Source organism: Labeo rohita, chromosome 24, assembly GCF_022985175.1.
Source record: "Labeo rohita strain BAU-BD-2019 chromosome 24, IGBB_LRoh.1.0, whole genome shotgun sequence".
NCBI lineage: Eukaryota > Metazoa > Chordata > Actinopteri > Cypriniformes > Cyprinidae > Labeo > Labeo rohita.
Genome location: NC_066892.1, coordinates 19,885,397 through 19,902,751, shown reverse-complemented (window position 1 = coordinate 19,902,751; position 17,355 = coordinate 19,885,397). Strand labels below are relative to the sequence as shown.

General features: G+C 35.1%; 1 protein-coding gene across 7 annotated transcripts in view; it reads right to left on the bottom strand.

Moving 5' to 3' along the window:
• Nucleotides 1–17,355, bottom strand: part of dlgap1b (discs, large (Drosophila) homolog-associated protein 1b) — a 138,756-nt gene that overhangs the window by 108,425 nt on the left and 12,976 nt on the right. For 2 of the 7 annotated variants that reach the window (XM_051098118.1, XM_051098120.1), the window contains exon 1: nt 14,777–15,022. The exons of the other annotated variants lie outside the window; for them this stretch is intronic. The gene's annotated coding sequence lies outside the window, so the exon portion shown is untranslated. Of the gene's footprint in view, nt 1–14,776; nt 15,023–17,355 lie in introns of those variants that run through there. 7 annotated transcript variants of the gene reach the window in all.

The window sequence follows — 17,355 nt, the reverse complement described above, 5'->3', positions numbered from 1 at the left end:
AAATACCAATATATCTTTTACAGAGATCACTCCAGTCTGCAAAGTCAATTACTATCCAATCAACTGACTCCATCCGGAACGCACACAGACGAGTTGAAGACACGTGTGAACTCTCTCACCTAAAAATGAAGAGTGAGGGTTGTGCGTGTCTTAGGAGTGTTAAAAAAAGGATAGTTAAAATACCATGAGGTAGGAGAATGCCAAGTTAATTAAGGTTTAATTTTAGTCGATTAGCCTGAGAGAAGATACACCCTGAGCCTGAACCATTGTAAAAAAAAAAAAAAAAGAACGAGGGATGGAAGACGATCAGCTAGAGCGAGAATGGAAAGTAGCACAAGGACTATACATATGAGAGTACTGGGGCTGTAATGGTACACAGATGTCACGGTTCGGTACGTACCTCGGTTCGAGGGTCACGATACGATTTGTACTGGTTGTACAGAAAAACAAAACAAAAAACAAATCTATTATGCTAGGTTTCTTGTCATTTATTTTAAACAGTAGTACAAATTACAATTTTTTTCCATCTACATGTGAAAATACTAAATATTCTATCAAGTTTCAGGCTTCTAGCATTGCTAACTTGACAGTGCAGTTGGTACTTTATCAAAATAAAATACAGTGAACCAAACATCAGCGCGCCCGCCTCACTGTGTCACCGTTAGAACGCGACTGAAGTACAAAGTCTATAATTTACATAATAAATAATAGTTTAGCAATTGGATGCATTGCAAATATGGAAATATTATGGAATATTTGGATTTGTGCCAAATGAGAGAGGTAAGATACAAGAGCACAAAGCTCCATTTCGCAGACAAGTTGAGTGCGCAAACCTTTAAAGTAACGTTATACTCCTTTGTCAGTGAGAGACACGTTCAGAATCAGCACATGGTCACTAGTGGGCTTTGTTTTCAAATGCGCAACTCCTGGCATTCGCTGTTCTTCTGCCGGCGGTTATCAGAGTTGCATTACTGCGGGCGCCCCCTTCTGGATTGAGGGTGAATTGCCTGTATTCGTTGTAAGGCCTCATGCACCGAACCGAGATGCCCGTACCGTGACAGTTCGGTACGAATACATGTATCGCTACACCCCTACACTGTAAAAAACAATTTGTTGAGTCAACTTAAAATTATTTGTAACCTGGCTGCCTTAAAATTTTAAGTTCAGTCAACTCAAAAAAAAAAGCTTATTTAACTTGAAATGTTAAATACTAAGTAACAACTTAGATATTTGAGTTGAATCAACTTAAAATTAAGGCAGCTGGGTTACTTACCCATCTGTTAAGTTTAGCAAGTTGTTACTTAGTACAACTTAACATTTCTAGTTGACTAAACTTATTTTAGTTGACTGAACTTAAAATTTTAAGGCAGCAGGGTAACAAATTATGTTTAAGCTGACTCAACAAATTGTGTTTTTTATTTTTTACAGTGAGTACACAAACAAATATTTAGGCCAGAATTTGAGATTAATGTATTTGAATTAAATATAAAATTTCAGTTACATTAAATCTACATTTACGTTCCAAAACTGTAAGACCTTTGTTCATCTTCGGAGCACAATTTAAGATATTTCTGATGAAATCTATGAGCTTTCTGACCCTGCAAAGACAGCAACGTAACTATCACGTTCAAGGCCCAGAAAGGTAGTAAGGACATCATGGTCTATGGTTAAAATGGTCTATGTGACATCAGTGGTTCAACTGTAACTTTACGAAGCTACAACTTTCTTCAACAATTTCTTCTGACGTCTTTACTGCCTACACTGTAAAAAACAATTTGTTGAGTCAACTTAAAATAATTTGTAACCTGGCTGCCTTAAAATTTTAAGTTTAGTCAACTCAAAAAAAGCTTATTTAACTTGAAATGTTAAATTATACTAAGTGACAACTTAGATATTTGAGTTGAATCAACTTAAAATTTTAAGGCAGCTGGGTTACTTACCCATCTGTTAAGTTTAGCAAACACAAATATCTAAGTTGCTACTTAGTACAACTTATTTCAAGTTGACTAAACTTATTTTAGTTGACTGAACTTAAAATTTTAAGGCTCAACAAATTGTGTTTTTTATTTTTTACAGTGTATCTGAACTTTGAATGTGGTAGTACTGTTGCGGTCTATGCAGGGTCAGAAAGCTCTCAGATTTCATCAAAAATATTTAAATTTGTGTTCCAAAGATGAACAAAGGTCTTACGGGTTTGGAACGACATGAGGGTGAGAAATTATTGACAGAATTAACATTTTTGGCAGAACTAACCCTTTAAGAGAGACCAAGTGTTGGTTAAACTTAAAACCTCAAACATACCATAAAAACACACAAATTTCCATCAGAACACATCTAGAGCTGCTAAACTAAATCTATAAGATGATCACACACACACTTTCAAATATCACTTGGTTATGAGCAAATGATGAGAAAATGGGTAAATACACAGATATGCTCGCTTCCAAAAAGGGTTAATGAGATAACAGAAATCATGAGGCTTTTACAGCTAAATAATTTTGTATAACCTAATAAGCGGTGTGTGTATCTGCACAAATGTGTGTATGCAAATGTGCTTGCACAGCCTGTAAACTTGTATATTAGCAGAGAACTATCAATCAAAACGGGTCAGTAATGGTGTTTTCCACACATTGGTGGTCTCTAAACCCAAATCTCAGTGGGCAGCTAGTCTGTGTGACATACTAATGAGGTTAAGCTGTCCAGATTTATTAAAGTAATTGCCATATCTCATCATGATGACAGGGTTGCAGCAGTGACAGCAGCCCTGCCTCGTGATGGATGATTGCCCCATTAAATATTCTTCCTCAGATGATTGCTGATATTTGTATGCGAGAATTGTTTTGATGAATCTTCAAATGATTTTAAAGTAGCTGTATATATTGCTCATAAACATTATACAACATTTCACGCAATTCTTCAGAAGTGTGTGTGAAGCTGGAGGAGACATCAGCGTGACCTTTTATCTGACCTTAAGCATGCTGATTACTAAAGATCACGAGGGGAAAGGTTAGAGAATGTGCGTGTATGATTCAGTATGCAACATTTATGAGTCACCTGGCGTCATGTTTTATTAAATAACTATGTATTTTGCAATCAGCCGTGCAGAACGCATTCATTTGGAGTGATTTTTGAGATATTATAAAATTAAGTCAGAGACGTCGAAGTCATAGAAAGTGAATGGTTATAATACTAATCAAATAACACCTTTATTGACCTTTATTTAAAAATCTACTGGCCAGATTAAAATGGTTTTAAAATAATATTCACAATGTTGCTTTTATATCAACAGCATAAAGTGTTTAAATTTTAAATTCTATAAATAATTTCAGATATTCTGTTTCAAACTATGATTTAATAAACTGTTTGCATCACCACTCTTATTATAATATATCAAGGCAAAAAAAAAAAAATTATAATTATATTATAAAAATGATATGTATGTATATGTGTGTGTGTGTATGAAGGTAAATACTGGTGTTTTTATTATATTATATTTCAGTGTTATTTTAGAATTATTTATATACTTTTTATATATTATTTATAAATATTTAGAATTAGCATTTATTTTTATGTGTTCATTTTAATTTTTAGTTTAAGTAATTTTATTTGCTTATGTTATTTTTATTAGTTTATACACATTCATTCATTCATTCATTCATTCACTGTTTTCATTTAAATTTCAGCTATAGTTTTACTAATTTTATTACTTAAACTTCCAGATTTCATTTCATTGTCAAGGCATTTCTAAATTTTTCAAAAAAAAAAAAAAAAAAAAAAAAATCATTTAAAAAAAAATTGTTTTAGTCATTTTGTTATGTCCTCATGTCCTTTTCTTAGTTTATACACACATTTATTTATTTATAGTTTTCATTTCAATGACAGACTTAGTTTTATTAATTTTGTTTTTCAGATTTCATTTAATTGCCAAGGCATTTCTAAATGTAATGTATCAAGGCATTTTTGTGCCTATATACAGGGGTTGGACAATGAAACTGAAACACTGGCCAATATAGTGTTGGAGGTTTCATGGCTATATTTATGCAGCCTGGTGGCCAGTCTTTACTGATCGCACATTCCACCAATAAGAGCAGAGTGTGAAGGTTGACTTTGTGCACCCAATAGCTCAAACATTGTACCCTGAAGGTGGTGCCGTGTATTAGGATGATAATGCACCAATACACACAGCAAGACTGGTGACAAGAGTGATTTGATGAACATGAAAGTAAAGTTAAACATCTCCCATGGCCTGCACAGTCACCAGATCTGAATATTATTGAGCCACTTTGGGGTGTTTTGGAGGAGCGAGTCAGGAAATGTTTTCATACACCAACATCACATAGTGACCTGGCCACTGTTCTGCGAAAGGAATGGCTCAAAATCCTTCTGGCTATTGTGCAGGACTTGTATTTGTCATTCCCAAGATGAAATAATGCTGTATTGGCTGCAAAAGGAGGCCAAACGGCATACTAATTGTGGTCTAAACCCAGGTGTTTCAGTTTCACTGTCCAACCCCTGTATATTGTGCCTATAATATATATATATATATAATAAAAATATAATAATGTTATATATAACATATATATAATATAATTTAATATATTTTCACTTTTAATTTGTTTTAGTAATTTTGTTACATTCTTGTAATTTTTATTAGTTTATACACCCATTTATTTATTTATTTCATTTCAATGTCAGTTTTAGTTTTTGTAATTTTACTACTTCATCTTAAACCTATTGTATTTCAGATTGCACACAGCAGATTAATTGAAATTTACTTGATTTACTGAACAATTATCCATCTTTCAGGATATGAGAAACAAAGAAATCAGACTCAAGAAGCAGCTGACACTATAAAAATGAAATTTAGTGGAATTTAATGAAAATATAAAATAATTAAAAATATATTAAAAAAAAAGAAAATCAGAGACCGGATATTGGGACCTGGATGAGCTCCAGAGCTTCCCATTCAGCAGGTCCCCACATGCTGAGGATTCTGGGTAAAGCGGGAGCGCAGGCGTGAACACTGAACACAGAAAGAGTCACTTATCAGCGGAAGACGCTGACCTGAAAATGTCTCCTGCTGGTTTACAGCTCAGCGCTCTGCAGTCATCCCTTCTTTATAAACAAGATTACAAAATGGATTAACTGCTGTTCGTTAATCCATTCCAAGTGTGTCAATCGTGCTGGAACGCTTGTGCTGAAACCTCGCTTTCGAGCTCTATGGGCCAGTTAAGGGTGCTTCTAGGCAACAACCGCACTCTCGAGCCTACACCCTGCTGCCATAGGTGTAGCCTACATGATATTACTTTTAGCGTCTTATCTACTCTCTCTCTCTAATTGAATCATTGATGTTAGATCGACTTTTGCAGAGAGGAAATGTAAGGAGACTGATGCGATTATCTCTTTAACATTTGCTGTGTGGGTATAAGTGTGTGTGCGCGTGTATATATCCGAAGGCTCATATGTTTTTCATAGCTGCTGACGGAGACACATTGTCACCCGAGGGGCAACTTTTCTCTGAAAGTAAACAAGTAAATAATAACAGATGGAAAAAAAAGGAGAAAAAACTGCACTCAGAGGTACTGAGTCATCGCTGCATAACTGTCACTCAAAACTACAGTCAGTGTGTCAGCAGCCGTGGAGAAAGTGCCATCAGTCTGCACTCTGGCCTGCATCTTTCGGCTTTGCACGTGCCTTGATGTTTTATCTGTTACTTTGCAGAACCACAGCAATCTAATCTCAATTGCCTTTTCGGGGGAGAAAAATAAAATAAACACATCTTGTTTGGTACTTCCAAATGTATCTGATGAAAGACAGACTGACTAATTTAAATAGTATACCATACCAAAGATACCAAAGACTGGCTGCTGAAATAAATGGCATTTTAAAAGAAAAATACCAAACAGTTATTTTAAATAGTAAAAAAAAAAAAAAAAAAAAAAAAAAAAAAAATGCAGGGTTTTTTTTTTACTATTGTATTTTATCAAATAAATGCCTTGGTGAGCATAAGAGACTTCTTTTCAAAAGTTTAAATTTTATTTTTATTCCCTTAAAGTCCATAAAATGTTATATATTACCAGTCAAATGTTTCTGAACACTAAGTCTCTTCTGTTCACCAAGCCTGCATTTATTTAAACCAAAGTTCAGCAAAAACAATAAAATTTTAAAATATTTTTACCATTTAAAATAACTGCTCTCTTTTTGAATATATTTAAAAATGTAATTTATTCCTGTGATCAAAGCTAAATTTTCAACATCATTACTCCAGTCTTCAGTGTCACATGAATCTTCAGAAATCATTCTAATATGCTGATTTGCTGCTCAAGAAACATTCTTCATTTTTATTATCCTGAAAAAAACCCTGAAAAACATAACAAAAAATGTTTTTTGAGCAGCAAATCAGAATATTCAAATGATTTCTGAAGGATCATGCGTCACACTGTGTGTAGACGGAGACGTAGGGAGACGAAATATAACAAAAAAATTTAACAAAATTTAACAAAATCCAAAAAAGGTACATTCAGACAGGAACAGCAGGGAGACACACACCAACATAACTTTAAGCTCAGAGGTCCAACAGTGAACTGAATACAACTTATAAAGGGGTGCTAATGATACAAAGACAGGTGTAGGTGGTTAACCAATAAAGACTTAACAAGAACAGAGCAGGAAAGACCATATAAGGGCACAAGAGAAACCAACAAAACAGTCCACAGGGGTGTGATAATGTGACTGGAGTATTGATGCTAAAAATTCAGCTTTGAAATCACAGGAATAAATTGCATTTTAAAATATATTCAAATAGAAAACCTTTTAAATAGTAAAAATTGTACTGTTTTTGCTGTACTTTGGATGAAATAAATGCAGCCTTGGTGAGCAAAAAAAACAAACAAAACAAAAAAAAAATTAAAAATATTACTGTTCAAAAACTTTTGACTGGTAGTGTGTAATATACAGTTTTATATGAAAGTTTGGGAACCCCTTGCAGAATCTCTGAAAATGTGAATAACTTAAACAAAATAAGAGAGATCATACAAAATGCACGTTATTTTTTTATTTAGTACTGTCCTGACTAAGATATTTTACATAAAAGATGTTACATGATACATATATACCACAAGATACATAATCCACAAGACAAAAAAAAAAAAAAAGCTGCAATGATTAAGAAAAAAAAACCTGCAAAAGTTTGGGAATCCTTGGTTCTTAATACTGTGTGTGGTTACCTGGATGATCTATGACTGTTTTTGTTCATGAGTCCCTTGTTTGTTCTGAACAGTTAAACTGCCTGCTGTTCTTCAGAAAAATCCTCCAGGTTCTGCAGATTCTTCAGTTTTCCAGCATCTTTTGCATATTTAAACTCTTTCCAGCAGTGACTGTTTGTTTTTGAGATCCATCTTTTCACACTGAGGACAACAGAGGGACTCAAACACAACTATTAAAAAAGGTTCAAACATTCACTGATGCTCCAGAAAGAAACATGATGCATTAAGAGCTGGGGGGTGAAAACTTTTGAAAGTTGAAGATGAAGGTAAATTGTACTTAATTTGTCTTCCAGGAAACATGCAAGTGTCTGCAGTACTAAATGAAAAAAAAAAAAGATATTTCAACACAATAAGAAAAAACTGGATGTCTTCATCCTGTTCAAAAGTTTTCACCCAACAGTCACTGCTGGAAAGGGTTCATATATGCAAAAGATGCTGCAAAACTGAAGAATTTGCAGGACCTGGAGGATTTTTCTGAAGAACAGTGCTCAGTTATCTGTTCAGAACAAACAAGGGATTCACTTACAAAAAGCGGTCATAGATCATACAGGTAAGCACACACAGTATTAAGAATCAAGGGTTCCCAAACTTTTGAAGGGGGTTATTTTAATAATTTCAACTTTTTTGGTCTTGTGGACTATATGTAAACATCTTTTATGTAAAATATCTTAGTCAGGACAGTACTAATTAAAAAATGCATTTTGTATGATCTCTCTTAGTTTGTTTAAATTAGTCACATTTTCACAGATTCTGCAAGGGGTTCCAAACTTTTGCATAAAACCGCATGCAAAAAAACAAAAAAACAAAACAGTAGAATATATAAATAAGATTAATATGTTTTTTTTTAGTTGTAAGGATGCAATAAAACAGAGTGACAGACAAATGGTTTACGCAATGACTTCATTCTGCAGGAATTTGCATGTGATTTGCATGTGATATGAATATGATTCTCCACACACACAAACACGCATACAGTCAACTGCTGTATTCACACACAAACATGTTTTGTCATCTACACTGCCAACAAAAGCTCTACCTGAATCATCATAGCCAGCATCTGCATTGAGCTTGTGCATAACCTAGATCCATTCGTAATGCAGTCCACACTACAGTGGCTGCAGAAAGAAAAACACACAATAGCTTGATCTTATCTCGTCTCTGATGTATACATACACAAAAGCAGTCAGTGAGGACAGTGGGATGACAGCTACGTCCGATCTGTCAACTCTCTGTCTCTGAGGATGTTCTGCGTATGTGTGTGTGTGATCAGATCATGATCCTCCGGCACTGAATCTTGTCAATCCCAGTTAATCACTCTGCCAAAAGATGGCTTACATATAAAAGAAAAACAAAGAAATGCTACAATGTTTAATAAAATTATACATAAATAAGATTCTACACTATTTGTGACCCTGGACCACAAAACCAGTCATATGGGTCCATTTTTTAAAATTGAGATTTATACATCATCTGAAATAAGCTTTCCAGTGGTGTATGGTTTGTTAGGATAGGACGACAAGAAAATCGTCTTTAAAGTTGTTCAAATTAAGTTCTTAATAATGCATATTACTAATCAAAAGTTAAGTTTTGGTATATTTACAGTAGGATTTTTACCAAATATCTTCATGGAACATGATCTTTACTTAATATTCTAATGATTTTTGGCATAAAAGAAAAATCAATAATTTTGACCCATACAATGTATTTTTGGCTACTGCTACAAATATAACCGAGCTTAAGGCTGGTTTTGTGGTCCAGGGTCTCTAATAAAATATGTACATTTTTGACAGTGTCCATTTAAACTCCTTTGAGAATGTTTCAAAAGGCATCTATTAAAAAAAAAAAAAAAAAAAAAAAAAAAAAAAAAAAAAAAAATCACACTGAATGACATGATTTCACACAGACTTGCAGAGTTTATGCATTTCTAGTGTTGTTGTTGTTATTATTTAAACAAAAGGGGATGAACAAAATACCAAATTAGATATTCTAAAATTTACATTTATTTTTAAATTCAACAATTTTCACAAAAAGTTGTGCTGATAGTACAATTCTAATGGATTTTCTATTCTATTAAACTACAAAAATGCAAAATAGAAGCTATTTTACTAGTCGTAGACTTTGGACCCCACTGTAAAATATATGGTTTGCTGGTTCGCTGTCCATGGTGCTGACTGAAAATATATAAAGATTCTTATACAGTTGTGGTCAAAATTTTACATACACTTTGCCGTATCTGACATATAATTCATTGTTATCTTACAAAATGCATGTTATTTTTTATTTAGTACTGAACTGAATAAGATATTTACCTGGATTATCCACAGCTGTTTTTTTTCTTTCTTTCTTTTTTTAGTTGTTCATGAGTCCCTTGTTTGTCCTGAACAGTTAAACTGCCTGCTGTTCTTCAGAAAAATCCTTCAGGCTTTACAAATTCTTTGGTTTTCCAGCATCTTTCGCATTTTTGAACCCTTTCCAGCAGTGACTGTATGATTTTGAGATCCATCTTTTCACACTGAGGACAACTGGGGGGCTCATACGCAACTATTACAAAAAGTTCAAACAGTCACTGATGCTCCAGAAGGAAAAATGATGCAATAAGAGCCAGTGGTAAAAACTTTTGAACAGAATGATGTACATTTTTCTTATGACACAGTGTTAAGAATCAAGTGGATGAAAAACTTTTGAAGAGGGTCATTTTTATAAACATAACTGTTATTTTCTCTTGTGGACTGTATGTAAACATCTTATGTAAAATATCTTATTCAGGTCAGTACTAAAAAATAACATGCATTTAGTATGATTCCTCTTATTTTGGTAAAATAATTAACATTTTGCAAAATTTTGACTACAACTGTATATAAATGTACATGAAGTGTTGAGAGTTGATAGAGATTTGTGGCAAAAAATGTAACCAAAATGACCAAAAATGCACCCCAAATTCAAGATAATGGGGCAAACAAAAAATGCCCTGCAGTTAAGCTAGATTTATGATGGCTACCACGATTAAAGTGAAATGTGAATTGATTGAAAAGAATAGAATGCGGCATACATTTACAATAGCTTATTATGTGTGGGTTGAAGCTATGAGCATTATAACCAATCATACACAATCATACAGTAAGTGTTTGGATTCGTCATTGCGGAGAACAAGTTTTTGAGTCCGCGCACTCACTGAGTGAATTCTGAAGCTGCATTTGTGAATTCTCTCATCATCATAAACAACAAAGTGCAAAGTAAGTTAGAAATTGATTTCAGAGAGTAGCCTCTTTGATTATAACAGTGGTTAGAACTTTGCAGAACTTTGAAAAGGTGAAAAATGTTTCTGGAAATCATTTCCAGGCAGAAAATATTGCATCTTAATAAAAACATCAATTTCTGACCCTGTCTACATTTAAACCTAATCTAAAAATTCAGTTATTTAATCAGTAATTCACTTGGCTTGAATTCCCATGAATACAAACACATCAACACACCATTTAAGCTAAACCTAACAATGAGAAGATTCACCAGCTGTAAATATCTATCTATCTATCTATCTCTCTATCTATTTTCGTAATAATATGTACAATTTGATAACAAATTCTCTTTTAAAAAACAAACAAAATAGAAAATACTAATCCACATGCCCTCATTAAACAAATGACAGATTGGATATCGCACAAATTAATGCCAACTGTTGATGATTTAATTTCTCCTAATGTTTGGAAATTTAATTTCACTCTTTAGCAGCTCATTTGGTAAGTGACGTTTGGAGTTAGCATCCAGGGGATTATGGGTTATTAGTTATCCATGTCAGTGTGTCAGAGACAGATCTGTAGAAGGGAAATGTCATCTGGCTGGAGTGAGAGTGTGTGTGTGTGTGTGTGTGTGTGTGTGTGTGTGTGTGTGTGTGTGTGTGTGTGTGTGTGTGTGTGTGTGTGTGTGTGTGTGTGTGTGTGTGCGCGCGTGTGTGCGTGTATGCTGAGAGAAAGATAAATATGGCTGACACATAACAGCAAACAAGCAGCAGATTACATTCATGTACCAGATTTCCTTGAAAATGCAGAACCGAATGTTAGAGCTTTAAAGTACAGAAAAACATTTTATACTCAATTACTTTTTTCCAGTAATTTCCAGCTCCTCTCTTTTATCTGCCTCATTATAAAATAATAAACAGTTCAGCAGTGAAGCAGTTCCCTAAACATAGATAACTAGAATCCTGACTCATTTTAGTTCAAAAAACAGATCACTCAAAAGTGTTCCTGGAAGTCCCCGAACAGCACTTTGTGTTCTTTTTGTAGTGAAATAAATATTTGGCTACAAATATAAAATCCCACAGACTCACACTGAAGGAGGGATATCAAGAGACACAGGCTTGGACTCTTTTGAGCCAGTAACTGGCCAGAACAACCTAGCAATTACAATGACCTAGAAACCACCCTAAACACCCTAGCAACCATACAGCATACAGTGCTAAAACCACTCAGAACACCTAGAACTAGAACATTCTAGCAACTGCAAAGCAAAGTACATCAACCCTAACATCATAGTGACACGTTTAAAGGCCTGATCAAACAAAGATGAATATTGACATGTAAAACTACAACATTTCAAAAAATATAATAGCATTTCGTTTAGTCTGTCAGTCCGGACATTCGTGTTGGTATGAACAGGCTTTTACACAGGCCAAACTTATCATAAGTATTATTTTTAACAATAGAGAACAGGCTTTGCATACAGAGTTGAGCCATATTTTGCTTTGTCACCTGATGGAGTTTGGGTTCCCTGCCACTGTATCCTTTAGATTGTTTCGTTAGGATTTTACTACAATTAATATTTAGTAATATTATCATCAATTTGACTGCATGTACCTATGCGTGTACCTTTAGAGAAGCAGCGCAGAGAGCCGCTTCAGAAACGTGTGCAGCGTGGCTTTTATAAACATAAGCATTGATTAGAGTGGCCGTGATCAGCTCCGGTGGCCGTGACGAAGCCATAATGCGCCACAGACGTGCGCAGTGTAAATAGTCTATGCATTAATGCAGGGGTGCTCAAACTCGGTCCTGGAGGGCCGAAGTCCTGCAGAGTTTAGATCCAACTTACCTCAACACACCTGGCAGGAAGTTTCTAGTATGCCTAATAAGAGCTTGATTAACTGTTTCAGGTGTGTCTAATTGGGGTTGGAGCTAAACGCTGCAGGACACCAGCCCTACAGGACTGAGTTTGGACACCCCTGCATTAAAGGCAGGGAAACCCCTTTATACTTAAGAGTGGCCATGTATGAAGTGTTTCTTGGAGGTTATAGTACACTGAAGAATGGTCATATGAATTTTTACATATGCCATGTGATCTGTAAATGCAAAAAAAAAAAAAAAAAAAAAAAAAAGGTTTCCATTGCAGTTTTGCTAAATATTCCTTTTTCGAATTGCCTGAAAAAGCACCTCATATGAGCGTAAAAACTTTTTTGCGATATATAGGATTTTTAATTCGCAATTTCAATATGCACAATTTGAAGGGTAATGGAAATGCAGCTAGCGATTCTGTTATTTTCCTGTTTACTACTATGAAGCTATTTTAAACAAATCAACATATTGTATAAAGCACTATATAAATACAGATAATTTGACTTTTAACTTGACATGGCATCTTAAAGTGCCCCTATTATGCCATTTCCAATATTGCCTTTCATGCATTATGTAATGTAATTGTATGTGAATGTAAACAATCTGCAAAGTTGTACAGCCGAAATGTGCACGAGTAATTCGAATTCTACTCTCGCATAGCCAGACATTCAGAAGGTATGTAAACTTTGGCCGCTTTGAGTGGCCAAGGCATGCCCAAAGGCCATATGACTGACAGGTAAAGCACCAATCACGTTTTGTTTGTGCCGCGTCATGTTTAGGGGTGTGGTTATGTTGCCACAATAACAGACCGGTGTGTAAAACTCTGACATATTTGAAAAATTCTATGCTGCGAACTTTACATTTTTCACATACTTTTGAAAATCCAGCATTTAGTTGATCCTGATAAGCGCTTGTCGTCACAGTTGTAAACACGACAGCTTTCTTCTTTCGTGAGGGGGTTTGGCACCATGGCATTTTTGTTTCCAGGTGGAACATTAAAGAACACACACTACTACTAGAAATCCTGTATAACCGATCAAATCTGATGACAAAATCGAAAATTGTGTGTTTCCTGTGTATTATATGCGTTAGACGTTCAGGCAGTGGTCCGTGGGCATGACGTCTGAGGCTGAGACTATTTAAATCTTACTTCCATGATGGCTACAAGTCACAGGTAACACATTTGCATAATTCCCGCCTATGTTTGACGTTGGTCGCTGCAAACAGCTTGACCTGTTCTTAAAGGAGAAGTTCACCTCCAGAACAAAAATTTATAGATAATTTATTCACTCTCTTGTTATCAAAGATGTTTGTGTCTTTCTTTCTTCAGAAATTACGTTTCTTGATGAAAAATTTCAGGAATTATCTTCATATAGTGGACTGCAATGGTGCCCCAAGTTTAAACTTATAAAATGCATTTTAAATGCAACTTCAAAGGGCTCTAAACGATCCCAGCCAAGGAAGAAGTGTCTTATCCAACAAAACGATCGGTCATTTACAAAACAAATTGACAATTTCTATACTTTTTGACCTCAAACACTCATCTTATCTAAGTCTGCGTGAACTCTGTTTTTTTTTCTCAGTTCAATACGGTCAATACAGTTAGGGTATGTCGAAAAACTCCCACCTTGTTTTCTTGCCCAACTTCAAAATCATCCGACCCAGTGTTTACAAAGTGAACATGCAAAGAAGTTCAAACGCCCTTTACCAGTTAAATCAGGGATGCAGGGCAATTTTAACGTTGAAGAAGAAAACAAGATGGGAGTTTTTCAACATACCCTAAACTATGTTGACCTGGATTACACAGATTACGCTTTGAAGCTGCATTTAAACTGCATTTTGGAAGTACAAACTCAAGAAACAATTTCTTATCGACTCAAGAATGAAAGACATGAACATCTTGGATGACAAGGGTTTGAGTAAATTATCTGTAAATTTTTATTCTGTCACAGCAGAAAATTTTGTTCAATCACAGCAGAGTAGGCTTATGGAAAGCTTATGGTTTAGAGAGACTGAATCTTAGAACTTTGTTAAATGAATCGTTTGACAATTGTTGGAAAATGAGATGATATTAAATGCATATTTTGAGAAAATGAAAGTGTTTTTTGACCTTGCATGTAAACCTATTGTAGAAGACTCCCAAAACAATATTAGGAACCTTAAATTGGCATAATAGGAGCATGCTAATTTAAACGAAATCTCAACATTTCAAGGAGTCCGTCTAGTGCATGCTTACATAGATAAACAGCACAATTACAAAACAGCACAGATGAACACACAAATGCATCTTGTGAAAACGGCCTTTTACTCTATGAGTCACAAATGGTCACAACGGTGTTGTAGTCCAGAGTGACTTCATTTCCAGACTTCATTTCATGGCTGGTGTGTGCAGAGGGCAGAGGCACTGACCTGCTGGGATGTGTGGAGTGCAGGGTGGTCAACGGCTGCTCTGAAAAACACACTGTGATATAGTCTTTACAAATGGACCTCCTGGCTGTGGCCAACACAAATACAAATGACATGCACACAACTACACGAACGTCTGCTATTTAAGACCAAAAGATAAAGCGTAAACACATAAACATCCAAGTACAAACAAATAAAAAGATGCTCATATAAACAAATAACGCTGCGATATTTCATCCCGCGACACATGCAAAGTGTGAACATGTATGCGCACACACACAACACAGCCATCTGTCAGACCGAAGTCCCCCCTGTGCTCTGGCTGTCGTAGATATAATACAGTCTGCTGATTGGCTAAATCTGTTACCACCTTATTATAAGACGCAGAGACCTGTGATGAAGCGCACACAAATGCACAACAAATAACTTCCTTTTTCATAGGAAGTGGAGAAACAAGAACACTTGAGGAGGAGGGGAGAGATGACATTCAGGGAGAAGGACATGACAGACATTCGCATTAAACTTTCAAACCTCTATAAACCCGTTTTTCACCTGAGTGCCATTTCAATCTCTCTCTATTTCTCAGCCTCGTCTCCTTCCATCTGTTTCACACGCTTCTAATCATTCATCTTGATCCAGCTTCCCAATCATTTTCCAGTTTGTGCCGTTTCCTCCAGAGTGCTGTTCAATAAGGCTCTGAAATTTGACCTCTTATATCACGTTGGCACACAGGCACTCATAGACATGGACTGATAGGTCCCTAATGCCCTGTTTTTGAATTAACACATTATTGCTTTGTAGTAATAGCGCAAGAGAAAGTCAGAGAGCGCGGGACATTCAAGAGTCAGGCTAGGTCAGTGCCGGCAAGTGCAGTAGAAAAGAAAAATCTACTCAACACAATGTTAGCATAATATTTGCATACTGAATTGTCATTGGTTTTCTTTTGTACACTACTAGTCAAAAGTTTTTGAACAGATGTAATTTATTCCTGTGATTTCAAAGCTGAAATTTTAATATCATTACTCCAGTCACATGATCCTTCAGAAATCATTCTTTAAATCACAGAAATAAGTTACATTTTAAAATATATTTACATAGAAATCAGTTATTTTAAATAGTACAAATATTTCTCAATATTACTGCATTTGCTGTATTTTGGATTAAGTAAATGCAGGCTTGGTGAAAAAAAAACAAAAAAACTTACTGTTCAAAAACCTTTGACTGGTAGTGTGCATTACCGTTTAAAATTTTGGGCTTGTAAGATATTTAAAAGTTTTTAAAGGAAGTCTCTTTTGCTCACCTAGGATGCATTTATTTGATCAAAAATACAATAAAAACACTAATATAAACACTTTCATTTACGCATAACCTAAATCTAAAAACTTACCTAGACCTTTAACACTGCTCTTTTGCTGCCTTGCAAGCTTTGGTATTTCCTTCAGGAAAAGCAGATCTTGTTTTGGGATTTAACCAAGCGTGTGTCGCCAGACAGTTCTTACTTTTTGAAGACTTCGGCTTTTATTTTTCTCCCACACAAGTCGGAAATTCATGCCAAATTCAACAGATTTAAGTCATTTAGTGTTTGGCACCACAAGAAGTTGTGTTTGCACATTCCCATGCCATATGTTAACACTCTTCTTTGAGGGTGGAAACATTTGGTAGCCAAAAAATAAAACAGAAACTAAACCCCACTGGTGTGAGAGTTAGTTTGATGGTGTGTGTGTGTGAGTGAGAGAGAGAGAGAGAGAGAGAGAGAGAGAGAGAGAGAGAGAGAGAGAGAGAGAGAGAGAGAGAGAGAGAGAGAGAGAGAGAGAGAGAGAGAGAGAGAGAGAGAGAGAGAGAGAGAGAGAGAGAGAGAGAGCTACTGCCAAATTGACAGCGCTGTAGGTAATCCTTAGCAAACAGGAAGTAAGTAAATGTCAGCACAATTACACACACCTACACATTCACAAAATCAACAAACACCCAGTAGGGTTTTCAAACTGGCCTACGGGACCACCAGTGGTCGACAGATAATTTAAACCAGAAAAAAGTAAGTGGAAAAAAAGAAACAGAATTCTAAAGACTGGATATAATGAGTTTAATTTATATATATTCTACAATTATAGTTAAAAAAAAATTACATTATATTGATATAATTCATAAACAAAAATCCAGTACCAATATTAGACTACTCAGTTATTTAAAAAAAAAGAAATATTATTTGCAAATCTTCAAAAAAAAAAAATCTCTCTAGTCTCTCAGCAATTTCATATCTTATTTTGTCCATATGTAACACTACTCTGTTAGCCACGTCTTAAAGCAAACAGTATATTTACTTATGCTGTATTATATCATGCTTACATTTTTTGCATACAAACGTATAAAAAACGTCTTTATACATTAAAATCTACATGATACATGATATTTGGGAAAACTTAGTATCAAAAGGTCCCCAAAGGTCCCCAAAAGACCTGCGTACATGCAGTGCCTTTTGTAATATAAGCAATGATACTTATAAAACTATATACCAAACAATTAATCAATCAAAAGCAATTACCATGTTGAAAAAGGCTGTGGCGGTCACTATGGTTGTGTTGTTT